Below are 16,408 nucleotides of genomic sequence, written 5' to 3'. Positions count from 1 at the left end.
CCAAACTGCAGACTTTATCTCAGAAGTTTTACACATGATTTGTTTCTTACCTAAAACTGTTAACCTTGTTCCTCCACCAAAGTGAGCCTCTGAAGCACCAGAGTCACAGTGAACTTCATCGGTGCTCAAAACAGCCCAACATGCTGCCTCTACTCTGCTTCTTTACATTTGGTTACCTCTAATTGTTATTTTAAAATGGTCTTTCTTTCCATCCAAACTTCTCTAACAGGAGATTAATTGAGTCTTTTTACTCACCGAGAACAGTCAGTTTAGTTCCCCGACCGAAGTAGGCTTCGTTATTGACACAGCGCTGAAGCTTACTGTCAAAAAGCTCTGAGTGAAACGGGAACTTTAAAGAACTCGCGCTCACTAAGTTTGTTAGATGAACATCACGTTTGTTAAATGACTTGTTCTGCAGACTTTAAATGTTTCTTACCTAAAACAGTTAACCTTGTTCCTCCACCAAAGTGAGCTTCAGTTCCAGAAGTCACAGTGTGTTTGATCAGTGCTCAAAACAAGATGCTGTCCTCTTTACATTTGTTTGTCCGTCTTTAAGAGTTGTTCACTTTTATTCCAGACAATAGACCTGCTTTAACTGATTTGGTGTCTTTTTCTGAGACGAACTGATCTGATTAGATTTAAAGGTTTTACTCACCGAGAACAGTCAGTTTAGTTCCCTGGCCGAAATAAGCTTCGTTCTGACACAGTGTTCAAGCTTGAGAACAAAAAGCTGCGAGCAGAAGGCCCAAACTTGTCCTTCTTACTGCAGACTTTATCGTAGACTCTATATACATGATTTGTTTCTTACCTAAAACAGTTAACCTTGTTCCTCCTCCAAAGTGAGCTTCATTTCCATAAGTCACAGTGTGTTTGATCAGTGCTCAAAACAACATGCTGCTTTTATACCTGACATTCAGTTGCTTTTAAATGTCACTATTATTCGCCTTATTACTCTCTTATTACTGATATTATAATTAAAGAGACAGGTCTCCTTTTACTCCATTTACTTTGTTTCATGAGGAGAATCAATCTGATTAAATGTGAACGTTTTACTCACCGAGAACAGTCAGTTTAGTTCCTGGGCCGAAGTAAGCTTCGTAATTGGCACAGCGCTGAAGCTTACTGTCAAAAAGCTCTGAGCTGAACTCAAACTTTAAGGAGCCGAGAACATTTTCATTCTACAAATCTTCTTACATTTGTCCTGTTTTAAACATTATGGACTCACCTAAAACAGTCAGTTTGGTTCCTTTACCAAAGTACGCTTCGTTGGCGTTGTCACAGTGCAGAAACACTGAGCATCAAACTCTTGTTTGTTTCTCTTCCACAGTTAACTCTGAGAAGGTTTTACTCACAGTTTTATGATACTTCAAGTTTGAATCTTTGTGACATCTGTGAAATACAGTAAAAAACTGAAGTATTTACCTAAAACAGTCAGTTTGGTTCCTTGGCCAAAGTATGCTTCAGCATTGTCACAGTGCAGAAACACTGAGCGTCAAACTCTGGTGTCTTTCTCCACCAGATTTCACTTAGTACGTGTTTCCAAGTATTTCTGTCTCTCTTCAGACTCCAAAGCAAAGTTGAATCTGTCTAAATACAGTAAAAAACGGAATATTTACCTAAAACCGTCAGTCTGGTTCCTTGGCCAAAGTAAGCAGGCTCAGTATTGCTCACAGTGTCTCTGTTCAGCTCAATATTTCACATTTTTCACAGCAGCTGTTTTTTCTTTCACATTCACACTCGTGTTTTCGTTGTTGCAGGTGAGTTGAAATGAACTAAAGTCACAAAAGCTGAAACTTACCCAAAACTGTGAGTTTTGTTCCCTTTCCAAAGTAAGCTTCAGCTCCAGTGTCACACTGAAAGTCTCCTCTACCAAAAAGTCTCAAAACTTTCCACAATCAGCACGATGAGCCTCAGAGTGATGATCCAGAGGATGAAGAAGGTTTAAACACGCAGCAGCAGCTTCATGAGGTTTAAATGTGTTCGCTTTGTCGAGATGAGACAAGAAGCATCCGAACACTGAACTTGTGATTTAAAAGTCTTTTTAAAAAGATTTTTCCTGCAGATTTTCTGCTCATAAATAAACTGTTGAATGCTGAGGCCTCCTGTCGTCCTGCACAGCTTCATATTTCAGCTTTTTCTGCCCTCCTGACAGCATGTAGCCGTCTGCACACTGTGTGTTAATGGGAGGAGGTTTTTGTACGGCGGCTCTATGGGATTGTATCACCGTGGCCCCCTGTCCCCACGGTGAAAAAGCATCACACAAAAACCTAATGCGCTTTTGCGTCTCTGCGCTCTGCCTCCCCCACCCCGCTCCTCCATATCTCAGCCTCCATCTCTCTGAGCCGGAGAGCAGCTGTGCAGCTCTGTGCTGCGACCTGACTGCTGCTATTTCTGTGACAGCTAAGAAAAGAACAAGAGGAAACTGCTCTTTGTTTGTCAGAGGGAGTGACACCTCTGCTGGTCACACCTCTTCATCCAGTCAGCAGTGAAGATGAGTCGTATATATAAAGAGAAACATTCATTGTTTTCTTCCAGTTTGGAGCAACAAACGTCTGTGCGCTGTTGTGCAAGTGCAACTATGAGTGCATTCAGATGTATGTCTGTCTATACTTTATTTATCTGAGTGTTTATATTTATATAACTGTCTGTACTGTACATCTTACTACTGTACTATACATATTGTGTCATTATTGTTATATCCCTGCTTTATAATTTATATATGTCTCACTCTTACTCGGACTTATACCTGCACTGTATGTCTTTTGGTTCATACTGTCTATATCTTGGTGTATTAATATCACACTGATGATATTGTACATACAGTGTGTATTCATATATATTCCTTACTATTCTACACACATTACTCTGCACTTTAAGGCTCTTTGCACTTCTGTTTCTATTCTATACTGACTTTTGTTTACTGTTGCTTTGTCTTTGCTCTGTGCAATTACAATAAAGTTGCATCTAACCTAATCATAATTTACACTTCAACTTTATTCTGGAACATTATGGTGCTTATGATAAAAAGAGGATTTTCAGTAAAAACATTCTGATTAAGATACATTGATTGATAAATACCTTTTCTTTAATTAATAAAGTGAAATAGACCAAAATAAAAATGTGAAAAGTAAACCTATACAACAATTTCCACTGCAAAATTAAACAGAAAGCAAACAGTACATGTTCGAAAAGGTGTAGTGCGAAGTATAAACCTTTTTATTTCTACTCCTTATTTACTTTTAACTAAAAGTTCTATTGGCAATTACAGTTGATTTAAGACCCAAATAAGCACCTAGTGTCTACAGCAAAGAAAAAGAGAGAGAATAAATAAATAGGTAAATTAACCAGCTATCCCAACCTCACCTCCTCTCTACACCGCTAAACTGGATGACAACCTGCTGACTGCTGAGTCTCAGAGCAATGTGATTGGTCACCAATGAATGCGCCGCCCACTCCCTACGCTGTTCTGCGCTGCTGGACCAACGTCTCATTGGGACAAATTAATTAAAAATTAATGTAACTTTAAATCTTTCAACTTTAAAAATGGCAAAGCAATCTTACTGCTAACGGTTAGGTAAGACTACCTTAAGATAGTGTTGAAAAAATATTAATCATTAGTCTTTTTTTCGCCGTGCTTCATACTTCCGTTATCTACTCAAGGTTGTTCCTCAAACCGACGGTTGGCCAAGAATGCGCACTTCTCTCTAGACTTAACTCGAGTTTTCCTACCCTGCTTCCGCCTACTTTTAACTTTTTACAAATGGTGAAGTCCTCATGGAATCGCCCCTTCTTCTCAAAAAAGGTAAGCATTTGCATTGCTAAGTTATTGTTTGTGTACATGGCTAAGCTGTATTTGGCTAAGATAATGGTTTAAACGTCTAGATAGCTAACGCTAACAGTTACGAGGCTAACGTTGGGGTAGCTAACACTGAAGAGGCTGCCCTTGCTCTCCTTATGTCTTTTATTTGATATCGTGTTGTTGGACGGGTGCTAGCGCTAACTTTAGTTGTTGCTTGCGTAGGTAGCCAGAGTTTACTGAAGCATAGGTGTCTATCTACTGGTGTGGTCTAGCTTAGCGTTATGTCAGTTATGTCGGAGTCAGTTAGCTTAGTAGCTTAGTAGCTAACTAACGGCTGATACAAATCCTCACCTCAACGGTTGTCCACATTTAAGTCAACTGTTCTGCCTTCGCCATTTAGTTACTTATGAGAAATGTACCCTTCTTTGAGACTGAATTTAACATAAGTAGCATTGAATATGTTTATGTTTTGAGCAGGAGGTAGATATGTCAGCACTGGCTTTTTTTAATGATATGCATTTCTTAGTCGCCCTTGAATAGGATGGACATAAACTGTGAATTATGTCTTTAGGGACTGATTTTTTTCTTTTGGTTGTAGTTTGGCATTTGTATCATGATTTCCTGTTGTTAATTTGGTGACCTAGTTTAAATTCTCCAGGTTTAGTACACCGAGTTGAATTGGTTTTGCATCATGCTTGTTGGTTCCGGTTGTATGGCTGCTTTGATATTAATTTAATTACTTTCCTGTCTGCAAGCGTGATGTTTGTTCGGGTTGCACACTTAGGCTACCTGTTATTTACACCTTAGTTTATTTTTTTTTTGCACAAACAAGACAATTTTCTCACTGCAAATTAGTTTCTATTATTACCTTGACCTCCTATTTTATTATCTCCTGTTGGAGACCGATTTAAACCGATTTAATTCGTTAATCGATTTAAAGAAAGTTATTCCTGAAGAATTTGATAATTTGATCAGTCAGTTTTTAAGCAGAAGTGTCACACATTTGCCAGCTCCAGCTTCTGAAATTAATGTGCTGCTTTTCTTTAACATTTATGGTTGTATATGAAGAGTCTTTGGGTTGAGAGCTGGAACATGGGCTCTTGGAAATTGTGATGAGCTTTATGCACATTATTTTGGCAACAGATTAACTGATTAAAAGTGAAACTAATCAGCAGATTAATTGATAATGAAATTAATTTGAAATACAAATGATCTTTTTCTTATATGTTGCTGCCATGAATTCCACCGCTCACAAAATAATTTTGCCATTTTGGGGCAAATTTCACCAGCCTTCCTGTCTGGATCTTGAACATGAAAACAGAGAAGAAAGAGAACAGGGTTTTTAGTGAGGCAGTGTCATTAAACCACATCACTGTGTACTGGCAGCGCAGAAATACACAGCCGAGTCTGATGGATTCACACTGTTAATAATCAGAGCTCCTTTTTTGATGGTTTTTCTTGTAATCTCAAACCGATTTTCAAACTGCTTCTCGTAGTTTGGGTCACTGCCACTGTAGCTGAATCCAATCAAGCTCATTAATCCTTGTGTTTGCTGGTACCACAGCATTACATAAAGGTTTCCATCATCATGACTGCATTCAATTTCTACCCTGGTTGTGTTGTTGACTATCCTGGGATAAGACGGCTGAAACGTCACACCTGTCGCTCGATCTGTGAGAAAAAGAGTAATAAAAAAACGGTTGAAAGTAGCCACAGTAAAAAACATTAATTTAATTCCTATACAGCAGTTATTTCATTACGTTGAAACAGGATAAGTAGAAATCCAATCACAGCTAGAGACATTTTCAAGTTTGTGTTGTTGGAGGAGAAAAACATCTTCCTCCAGTGAGAGCTTGTATGAAGACAGGCACCACCTCCAGTGCAAATGCTCACATCTTATTAACAGGAAACAGAGAGGGTTTTTAGTGAGGGAGTGTCATTAAACCACATCACTGTGTACTGGCAGCGCAGAAATACACAGCTGAGTCTGATGGGGTTGCTTTGCTTACAACCAGAGCTCCTCTTTTTGTTCCTTCTCTTGTGAGCTTGAATTGTTTTTTAAACTGACCCTCATAGTCTGGGGCAGCTTTATCATATCCGTACCCGATGAGGGTCATGGCCTGGCTGTTTCTCTGCTGATACCAGAGCATTACTAGAAGGTTACTATCATCATGGCTGCAGTTAATCTGGACCTCAGTATTCTCCATCACTATCTGTGGAGGAGACTGCCCAAATGTAACAGCGCTCACCGGACCTGTGGAGAGAGCAGATGTTACTGATGCAGAGTAGAGAAATCTATTTTAAACAGACTGTTCAGCATGTTATATAAATAATGATATAATTAAAGACTACCATCGTATAATTCATTATACAAATTGACTTCTTACTATAAAAGCAGATGAGGAGAAAACCAAATATTTGCACTGTTGAAGACATTGTCAGTCACTGATGTGTGAAAAGTATAACCCTGAGACAGATAAAGCTCATTGTGAAGAGGCTGGCTGTATCTTGTGCCTCTGTGTGTGTGTGTATGATAAAGGCTGCATCGTCTGTGCTGTGCCTCCACCTGTTGGTTGAATTCTTCTTCAGTACTCTGCTATTCGTATTAAGCTACGTAATTATTATTTAGGTTTTGTTGTTGTTGGTTCAGGTCAGTAGCAGATATTTAAAATCTTCTAACAAATGAAAATTTCAATTTACAAGCAGCAAGACTTTTCTTCAATCTAGTACAATTACAGGGTTTACTGCTACAGTCTGACCTGGTCTGTTTTGTTTTCTTGGGTGCCAACTAACGATAATGGGTAGTTGCAGGATGACACATCCCAGTTGAACCAGACATCTCCGGTTGGCTCCGGTTGTAACTCTTGATTTTCCTGGCTGATGGTCGCTTTCCTTTTCTGACTGTTTGCTTCATCTGAGCGTCAAATTTGTTCATTTTTCTTTGGATTTTCACTTATTTTTGAAGTTGTATCTGTAGTCATCCATCTTTTCTTTGTTTGTTCAGACATAGTAGATTACTGTTTACTCACAACACTTGCAGAGAGCGGAAAAGCAGCTGCTTAGCTCCGCCTAACCTTTCCGAATGTTGAATTTACAGTGATATGTAATACATGATTAGATCTTTTGAAATTATGAGCTGTGATTATCAAAACTAAAATGTATTTGTTGGATTGAAATATGTGAAAATGTAAAATATGATAAAAATCCTGTTTATAGTGCAGAGGTACTGACTGTCTGAGGCCGCTGTCAGAAACCCCCCACTGTAATATCTGATCTGGATAAAAAGGGAAGACCAACATTGGTTAGAATGCCTTGATCCAGGTGTGAGGGGATGTGAACTGTAACACAGATCAAATAAATACAAGGAGGTTTTTGTACTGAGAAGCAAAGATAAGCAGCACTGTGTAGACTAGCAGCACAGAAGTAAACTGCACTGCTGTTCAGGCTGAGTTCTTCAATTGTTAATGTGCAGGTCTGGCCTTCAGTGGCAGCCCCTTCTATCTTCACATTCACTCCATCTTCAGGATAGCCGTCTTTTACATTCATGTACCCCAGGAGCTGCATCTGTTTGTTCTTTAACTGCTTGTACCAGAGGATTCGAGTATAGTCCTTAATTCTGTGCAGACAGTTGATTTGGGCTCTCTCTCCCGATTTGTTGATCGTGTCATTTGGAGTCTGGTTGACTTCTTTGCTGAGAGAGGAACCTGCGGAAAAGCAACAACACACAATCACGTGAAGTAAGAATGAGAGCAAATAAATGGAGGACAGGCGTTTAGGACGCGTTTAGTTTGATCAAATAAAAGTTTCTGTAACACCAGCCTTGCATTTTAGAGCAAATAGTGTGCAACTTAATAAAACAGCAACCTAATTGTTTACAAACAAATAACTATTTAGACATTGTTTAAATATCTGAAAAACCAGAAATTAAGATAGCAAATACAACCTGCAAAGACACAGAACAAGTGTGTGAAAATACTTCTCATAACATTACCTGAAACGAGAATAACATTAAAGGTTAGACAGAAGAAAATAATCATGATGTTGTTTATTCAGATTGAATTTAAAATCAGTCCAGTTATTGCGACTCCTTTTTCAACACATTCAATGCTCTAATGCAGATCTTTTCCCCTGCCTCCTTTTGAGGAAACCCTTCTTTCACCCAAACAAACACAACCTTTCAAAGTGGGCGGTGTCATAGTTCTTCCTCCTGTTCTAGACATTCAAAATCACACACATCGCTGTTTCAATGAAGATATACTGCCACCTTATGAAGGGAAGGCAAACAGCAAAGACAACTTATCATTCCAATAAACTTTTACACTAAACAATCTATTTGTAAAAGCCTGCATCAAAAACCCAACAACTATTAATTGTTTTAATAATGAAAAGTAAACATTTATCTTAATTAACCATGTACAGTCACATTTATTTCTAAATACTATTTCAAACTACTGGAGCTTAAAGGTCATGAACGTTTCTGTTACTAAAAAGTAACTTGAAAGATAGATTTTGGCAAAACCACCTGCTGAAACATTTGTCACCTGTTTTTATGTCACAAACATTGGAAGGAAATGAGAATATAACAAACGTATTCACATTTTATAAGAAATAGAAATAAGGAGCTGTTGACAGTTAATAACTCAGCAGGTTGATAAATGTGAGAAATTGAGTCCAGCCTGATACTGATTCATTATGTCTGCAATGTCTAACAGGATGTGGAAGTGGCGCATTGTTGCTCATAAGGAACCCTTATTATAATATCTGATCTTTGTGAAAGTGTAGACGTTGGTTAGAATGGCTTGTTCCAGGTGTGAGGGGCTGTGGGATGTAATACAGAGATAAAACTGTGAGGAGGAGGTTTTTGTACTGAGGAGCAGAGAGATGCAGCACTGTGTCGACTAGCAGCACAGAAGTAAACTGCACTGCTGCTCAGGTCGAGTTCTTTAATTGTTAATGTGCAGTTCTTGTCTTTATCTGCACTCCCTTCCATTGTCACATTCACTCCAATTTCTAGATTTACATTAGTTAAATACATATATCCCAGGAGCTGTAGCTGTCTGTTGGACTGCTTGTACCAGAGGATTCGATTATAGCTGTCAATTCTATGAACACAGTTGATTCTGGCAGTTCCTTCTGGTTTGATGTAAATGTCAGTTGGAATCTGTTCCACTTGGTCACTGAGAGAGGAACCTGTGGAAAGACATCGACCAAAAACAAGCAAGTGTTGGTAACTTCAGTCATGATATAAAAAAGTACTGAGCTTCCGAGTTCAGCTAAAACAGCAGCACCTTCAAAAACTGTGCTCAAATAAATCTTTAAAAGATGTTATAAACTTTGATGACCTTACCTGAAGCCAGAATAGTGTTAAAATAAATGCTTAGGACTAAGACGATCATGTTGTCTTTCCTGTTTGGTAATAATTGTACTGTGATATGATATTCTCAGCGTAACAGCAGTAACACTGTCTCATCGTTCAGTAAAACCTCCTTCAGCGAAACAATATCAAGTCATTAGATGGGTGGCGTCAACATGCTCCTCCTTCTCTTAACATCACAACCACCCAGATAACTACCAGCACACCACTGGCTCGGTAAAAAGCTCTAATTGAAGATAAACCACATAATGAAAGGAAGGAATCCACGTGCAAGAGGCTGTGAGCTGTTATGTGGAGATGAAGAGGAGGTTTTTGTACTGGGGAGCAGAGAGATGCAGCACTGTGGTATCTAGCAGCACAGAAGTAAACTGCACTGCTGTTCAGATGAAGTTCTTTAATTGTTAATGTGCAGTTCTCTTTTTTGTTTGCACCTCCTGTTATTCCCACTTCCACTCCAGGCTCTACATTTTCAATGTTTGCTAACATGTATCCCAGGAACTGTAGCTGTCCGTCCTTTGATTTCTTGTACCAGAGGATTCGATCGTAGCTATCGATACTGTGTGAACAGTGTATTTTTGCAGTTTTTCCTGGTTCGTTGTAAATTTCAGCTGGAATCTGTTTGACCTGGTCACTCAGAGAGGAACCTGTGGAAAGATGAGCAACAATGCTTTCTTTAAATCTCAAACAGCACCACCAACTGTCTGCAAAGACAAGAACAAATGTCTGAGAACACTCTTCATTACATTACCTGAAACCAGTATAATATTCAAGGTCATGCAGCAGACAAAGATCATCATGTTGTGTTTTCTGCCTGAATTTAAAGCCATTCGTGTTTCTTCTTCTGTTTTCATCACTGAACTGTACAAGCAGGTCCATCAGTGATCCCCTCCTCCTTTTCTGAGTGAACCCTCCTATCAGCAAACCAACATGAAGTCATCAGATGGGTGGTGTCACCGTGCTTCCTCCTCCTCTTAACATTACAACAGTCATTTCAGCTGCCTCTATACACCACTGGCTTGTGGTGGTTAATGAAACCAGGTATTAGACGGGCCCCGGGGATAAGTGTTCCAAGAACGGTCGTAGTTTGTCCAACTGACTTTGTGCGGCCTGCAGCAAATGTAGCAGAGCATCACAGCTGAGCAGATGGTGGTGAGCAATAGAATAGTTTGTTCAAATATAATGATGTTATATTTAATTTGATAAAGTTACTTATTCTTAAGGGAGCAGCCTTCTGACTATTTTGCATATTGTTGCAAAATTGCTGCAAAAGCCACATAAAAAGGTGTATTTGCATTTCACCTGAAAAATATTTGCAGGCAATGTAGGTCATTGTTTATTTTTAAACAGGATTATAATTCATTTAATTTCAGTTTCTTCTATTTCTGAATAATTTATTTTTAACAGCAGTTATGTAGTAATGAGAAAGAAACAATAAGAGTTTAAAGAACCCATAAGGATTATGGATAAGTGCAGTAGTATTGATATTATGCTAATGATACCTTCCCTACCACTGGCTCAGTATAAAGTCTGATTGAGGATAAACCACAGCTCTTTGAACGGGAGAAATCCAGGTGCAAGAGTCTGTAAGAGGAGTTTTTGTACTGAGGAGCAGAGAGATGCAGCACTGTGTCGACTAGCAGCACAGAAATAAACTGCACTGCTGCTCAGGTCGAGTTCTTTAATTGTTAATGTGCAGGTCTGGTCTTTTCTTGCTCCCCCTTCAATCGTAACATTCACTCCAGGCTCTGTGGTTCCGCTGCCATACATGTTTCCCAGGAGCTGTAGCTGTCCGTCCTTTGATTTCTTGTACCAGAGGATTTGATTGTAGCTATCGATACTGTGTGAACAGTTTATTTTAGCTGTTTCTCCTGGTTGGTTGTAAATATCAGCTGGAATCTGTTTGACCTGGTCACTCAGAGAGGAACCTGTGGAAAGATGAGCAACAATGCTTTCTTTAAATCTCAAACAGCACCACCAACTGTCTGCAAAGAGAAGAACAAATGTCTGAGAACACTCTTCATTACATTACCTGAAACCAGTATAATATTCAAGGTCATGCAGCAGACAAAGATCATCATGTTGTGTTTTCTGCCTGAATTTAAAGCCATTCGTGTTTCTTCTTCTGTTTTCATCACTGAACTGTACAAGCAGGTCCATCAGTGATTCCCTCCTCCTTTTCTGAGTGAACCCTCCTATCAGCAAACCAACATGAAGTCATCAGTTGGGTGGTGTCATAGTGCTTCCTCCTCCTCTTAACATTATAACAGTCATTTCAGCTGCCTCTATACACCACTGGCTTGTGGTGGGTACTGAAACCAGGTATTAGACGGGCCCTGGGGATAAGTGTTTCAAGAACGGTCGTAGTTTGTCCAACTGACTTTGTGCGGCCTGCAGCAAATGTAGCAGAGCATCACAGGTTATTGTTTATTTTAAAACAGGATAATAATTCATTCAATTTCAGTTTCTTCTATTTTGGAATAATTTATTTTTAACAGCAGTTATGTAGTAATGAGAAAGAAACAATAAGAGTTTAAAGAACCCATAAGGATTATGGAGAAGTGCAGTAGTATTGATATTACGCTAATGATACCTTCCCTACCACTGGCTCAGTATAAAGTCTGATTGAGGATAAACCACAGCTCTTTGAACGGGAGAAATCCAGGTGCAAGAGTCTGTAAGAGGAGGTTTTTGTACTGAGGAGCAGAGAGATGCAGCACTGTGTCGACTAGCAGCACAGAAATAAACTGCACTGCTGCTCAGGTCGAGTTCTTCAGTTGTTAATGTGCAGGTCTGATCTTTTCTTGCTCCCCCTTCTATCGTAACATTCACTCCACGCTCTGGTTTTCCATCACTGTAATACATGTATCCCAGCAGCTGTAGCTGTCCGTCCTTTGATTTCTTGTACCAGAGGATCTGATTGTAGCTATCGATACTGTGTGAACAGTTTATTTTGGCTGTTTCTCCTGGTTGGTTGTAAATATCAGCTGGAATCTGTTTGACCTGGTCACTCAGAGAGGAACCTGTGGAAAGACGTGCAACAATGCTTTCTTTAAATCTCAAACAGCACCACCAACTGTCTGCAAAGACAAAAACAAATGTCTGAGAACACTCTTCATTACATTACCTGAAACCAGTATAATATTCAAGGTCATGCAGCAGACAAAGATCATCATGTTGTGTTTTCTGCCTGAATTTAAAGCCATTTGTGTTTCTTCTTCTGTTTTCATCACTGAACTGTACAAGCAGGTCCATCAGTGATTCCCTCCTCCTTTTCTGAGTGAACCCTCCTATCAGCAAACCAACATGAAGTCATCAGATGGGTGGTGTCACCGTGCTTCCTCCTCCTCTTAACATTACAACAGTCATTTCAGCTGCCTCTTTACCAGGGCTTCTGTTAAAAAAAAATCTGTGCCAGTCCACGTGTCCTGGAAGCTTTCAATGTTACGGACAGAGCCGGCCCGAGGCATACCAGGGGGCCCCAAATCGAGAAAAAAAAATTATTTTTCTTTTTTTTACATATTAAATAAATTAAACAAGTGACATAAATGAATGAATGAATTAATAATTCAAGACAAGATGATTCTGATTTCATGATCAATATACCTGCCTACAACCGCTGTGTCTGCCAGCGTTTGAGTCATGAGCATGAACTAGACACCTTGCGTGCGTAGACAATTTGCGCGCATAGACACTGCGTCAACTTCAAGCGTCTTATTAGAGTCAGATGGAAGAGACGGTAAGCCATGTCACAAAAGAGGACGTATCCCTCTGGTGCCGAAAAGAGAAAGAAGAAAAGGACAGATGAGGAGAAAAAACAGCAAGAAAAAGGTATGTTTGCATGATTATTTACAGTATGTTTTTTCAGTATGTTTTGTGCTCACTTGAAGTAGCGGCTGTAGCTATGATAGCAGTTAGTTAGCTAGCTGGCTAATTAACGTCATGATCTTATATAAGCCATCACGAGAGCGACATCCCCGCCATCAACAGTGAAATGTCTCCCATTTATATACATTTATCTAGGTGGATTTAAGATGTCAAGGATATTGGGAGTGTTTAGGATGTTCAACCAAGCATGTACCTCCCTATGTGCTAGCTCTAGCTGGGCTTATGTTGTAAACTAAAGTTAGCTGACTGAGGTGGACATTAGCACTAGCTACATGAAAACGTAGCTGAAGGCAAATTTACCACATCTCCTCAGAGGGATTGTTTCTGATTTCACACCTGAAAGCGTTGATAGTTTATTACTGTTTTATAATGTGACATAGTGGTAAGTCTGATCGCGACTATGTGCAGAGTCTTCATCCATGAGATATCGGTTTCAGTTGGCGGAAACACCCGAAGGTGAACTTAACCTGACTAGGTGGGATGCCAGCTAGCATTGCTGTGCGTGTCGAAGGTTAAACCTCACTCGGACAGAGTCCAGCGCGCTATGCAGCAGGCTAAAAGCCCAGGCTGACAACCCACTGACCAGAGCGACTCTTAAGGCGTCGGTAACGTTCAACACGCACAGCTATGGTAGCTGGCTTCTGTTACATAGGCAAAGATGGAGCACTAAGATATTTGGTTTAAAGTACAGTTATAATGTAACATGTTAATGAGAGATGGCGTGTTGGTCTTTACGAGAAAATATCATGTTGGGTGGGGAGACTTCTGTGATGAAAATAGACTTCAATTTTATTAATATGGCGAGTGATGTAGCGGTGCTACCCTCATAATTAGGCTGCAGTAGATCACCATGTTAAGTGTTCACCATACTGCAATTATGCCTCATTTGCCTATAAATATGAATTGTTAGGTGTGGAATTGCTTGTTGATGAGTGTAAGTAATGATGGCAAAATAAACTCATTCTGCTCCATCAACTATGCACTTATGCAATGTTATTTTTCAGGAACACTGTTGAAGTACTTTGGAGCGCAACCAACTCTACCTGCCTCTGATGTTTCATCAAGTGTCAGTGCCTCCACAGCTGATGATACAGCAGGTGAGGTTTTTCTTGATGGCAAATGGTTACGTAGCCTGTTAATATGACATGACACATTTAACATAGCTTTTTATTTTTTTTTGTTTTATCATTGCCGGTTCATCCACTGCAGAGTTGCAGGCACCTGAAAGCGAGGGGCAGTTAACAGCACGTGAAAGTGAGGAGCAGCTACCAGCGCTTACATTCACTGATACATCGGTTTCAACCTCAACTGGCGTGACAGGTCAGTTAATCTAACAGTTTTTTTTTGTGTGTTGGCTTACTTTACTGTAAAATATCCTGTGTTATGTTATAATTCTATTTTTTTTTAATCTAATGTCCCTACAGGTCCTTCTACATCTGCACCCTCTGCTGTAGATTTCCCATCCACTCCCTCAACAAGCTCCAGCTATCAAGATAGATCAACAGCTCCTCCAATTGACCCAGTTGAATGGTCAGCGGTCCTGTCTGACTCAGAAAGGACTGATCTGGTAAGAAGAGGGCCAGTGCCAATAAGTGACACCTTCACCTTCCCCAAAAAATCAGATGGACGAAGCTTTCACTACCACTATGCATACAGACAATTAGTTAATGGGGAAAAAAATCAAGCGAAGCTGGCTAATTTATTCAAAGAAAAATGATGCGGTTTACTGCTTCTGTTGCAAATTATTCTCGAGAAAGTCCACAAAACTGTCAACAGAGGGACAGCGTGATTGGGTAAATGTAGGTGCTTTGCTGAAACAGCATGAGAATAGTCCAGATCATTGCAATCATATGGTGAAGTGGAAAGACTTTGCCCTCCGTCTTTTTGAGGAGAAGACTATTGATGCAACAGAAATGGCCCTTTTGGAGGCAGAAAAAAATCGTTGGAGAGATGTTCTCATCCGTTTGATTAGTATCATTCAGTCTTCGGCAGAGAGGAATCTTGCACTCAGGGGGTCTGTTGATACTTTGCATCAGGACAACAATGGGAACTTCCTTAAAGAGGTGGAACTGATGGCAAAATTTGACCTGGTGTTAAAAGACCACATCAGACGAATTGATAGTGGAATGCAGCACAACACTTACTTGGGTAAGACTATCCAGAATGAGCTGATAGAGTGTATCAGTGACAAAATAATGGAGGCAATGGTGTCAGAAATCAAGGAGTGCAAATATTATTCAATAATATTAGACTGTACACCTGATGTAAGTCACCGTGAACAGATGTCTGTTGTGGTGCGCATAGTCACTCTGGGCAAAACACCGGGAATAAAAGAGCACTTTTTAGGATTTCTGATAGCTCCTGAATCCACTGGCCTGGGTTTGTCCAATCTAATCCTTAACAGGCTTGAAGAATTGAACATCCCTTTTCAGGACTGTCGGGGTCAGTCTTATGATAATGGGGCTAATATGAAGGGCAAAAACAAAGGTGTGCAGGCTAGGCTATTGGTTAAAAATCCACGAGCTTTTTATGTGCCTTGCAGTGCTCATACCCTAAATCTGACAGTCTCAGATGCGGCTAAAGCATCAACGGATGCCTCCTGTTTTTTTGGAAACGTGGAGAAGGTGTACAATTTGTTCGCTGGGTCCACTCAAAGGTGGGCCATCTTACAGAAGTACGTTGACCTCACCCTCAAGTCCTGGAGTGAGACGCGCTGGGAAAGCCGCATTAAAAGCATTGAAGCTTTGCGCTACCAAGCAGAGAAGGTGAGGGAAGCCCTGCTAGAAGTTAGAAATAATGCGACTGACTCTGTAGTGGCAGTTGAAGCCAACTCCCTTGCTGAAGAAATAGGTTCATTTAGATTTCAGATTTGCTGTGTTGTCTGGTTTGACATCCTGTCTAAAATTAACATCACTAGCAAGCTTCTACAGTCAACCAACATTCAGCTTGATGTAGCTGTTAACCTTGTCCATAAGAACAAAAGCGAACTCATCAGTTACAGAAAAACAGGCTTCTGTGATGCACAGACATCTGCAAAAGAAATTTGTGAGCAGATGAACACTGAAGCAGTGCTGAAAGAGAAGCGATTGCGTTCTACAAAAAGGCACTTTGCCCATGAGGCTGCAGATGAGCCTATAGCGGATGCTATGAAGAGGCTAGAAGTGTCCTTTTTTAATGCTGTAGTGGACTGCAGCATTCAGTCTTTGGAGGATAGATTTAAGTCTCTAAGTGAGGTTAAAGAAAACTTTGGAGTGCTGCTCAATTTTAGGGAGCTAGATCAAAAGGTTCGGAGGGACCAGTGTAAGGTTCTTGGGGAAAAACTCTCTTGTGGAGAGGAGGCTGATGTTGAT

The 16,408-nt window shown here is 40.0% G+C and overlaps 1 protein-coding gene across 1 annotated transcript in view; it reads right to left on the bottom strand.

Annotated features, from left to right (window-relative positions):
- LOC138590869 (M1-specific T cell receptor beta chain-like) overlaps positions 1 to 16,408 on the bottom strand; it is a 51,131-nt gene that overhangs the window by 4,795 nt on the left and 29,928 nt on the right. The window lies entirely within an intron of this gene.

Source organism: Semicossyphus pulcher, unplaced genomic scaffold (assembly GCF_022749685.1).
Source record: "Semicossyphus pulcher isolate SPU_LCO1_2020_fin unplaced genomic scaffold, fSemPul1.0.p SCAF_14, whole genome shotgun sequence".
In the NCBI taxonomy this organism is placed as follows: Eukaryota; Metazoa; Chordata; class Actinopteri; order Labriformes; family Labridae; genus Semicossyphus; species Semicossyphus pulcher.
The sequence above is the reverse complement of the archived record's forward strand: the minus strand, read 5'-3'. Positions and strand labels throughout refer to the sequence as shown.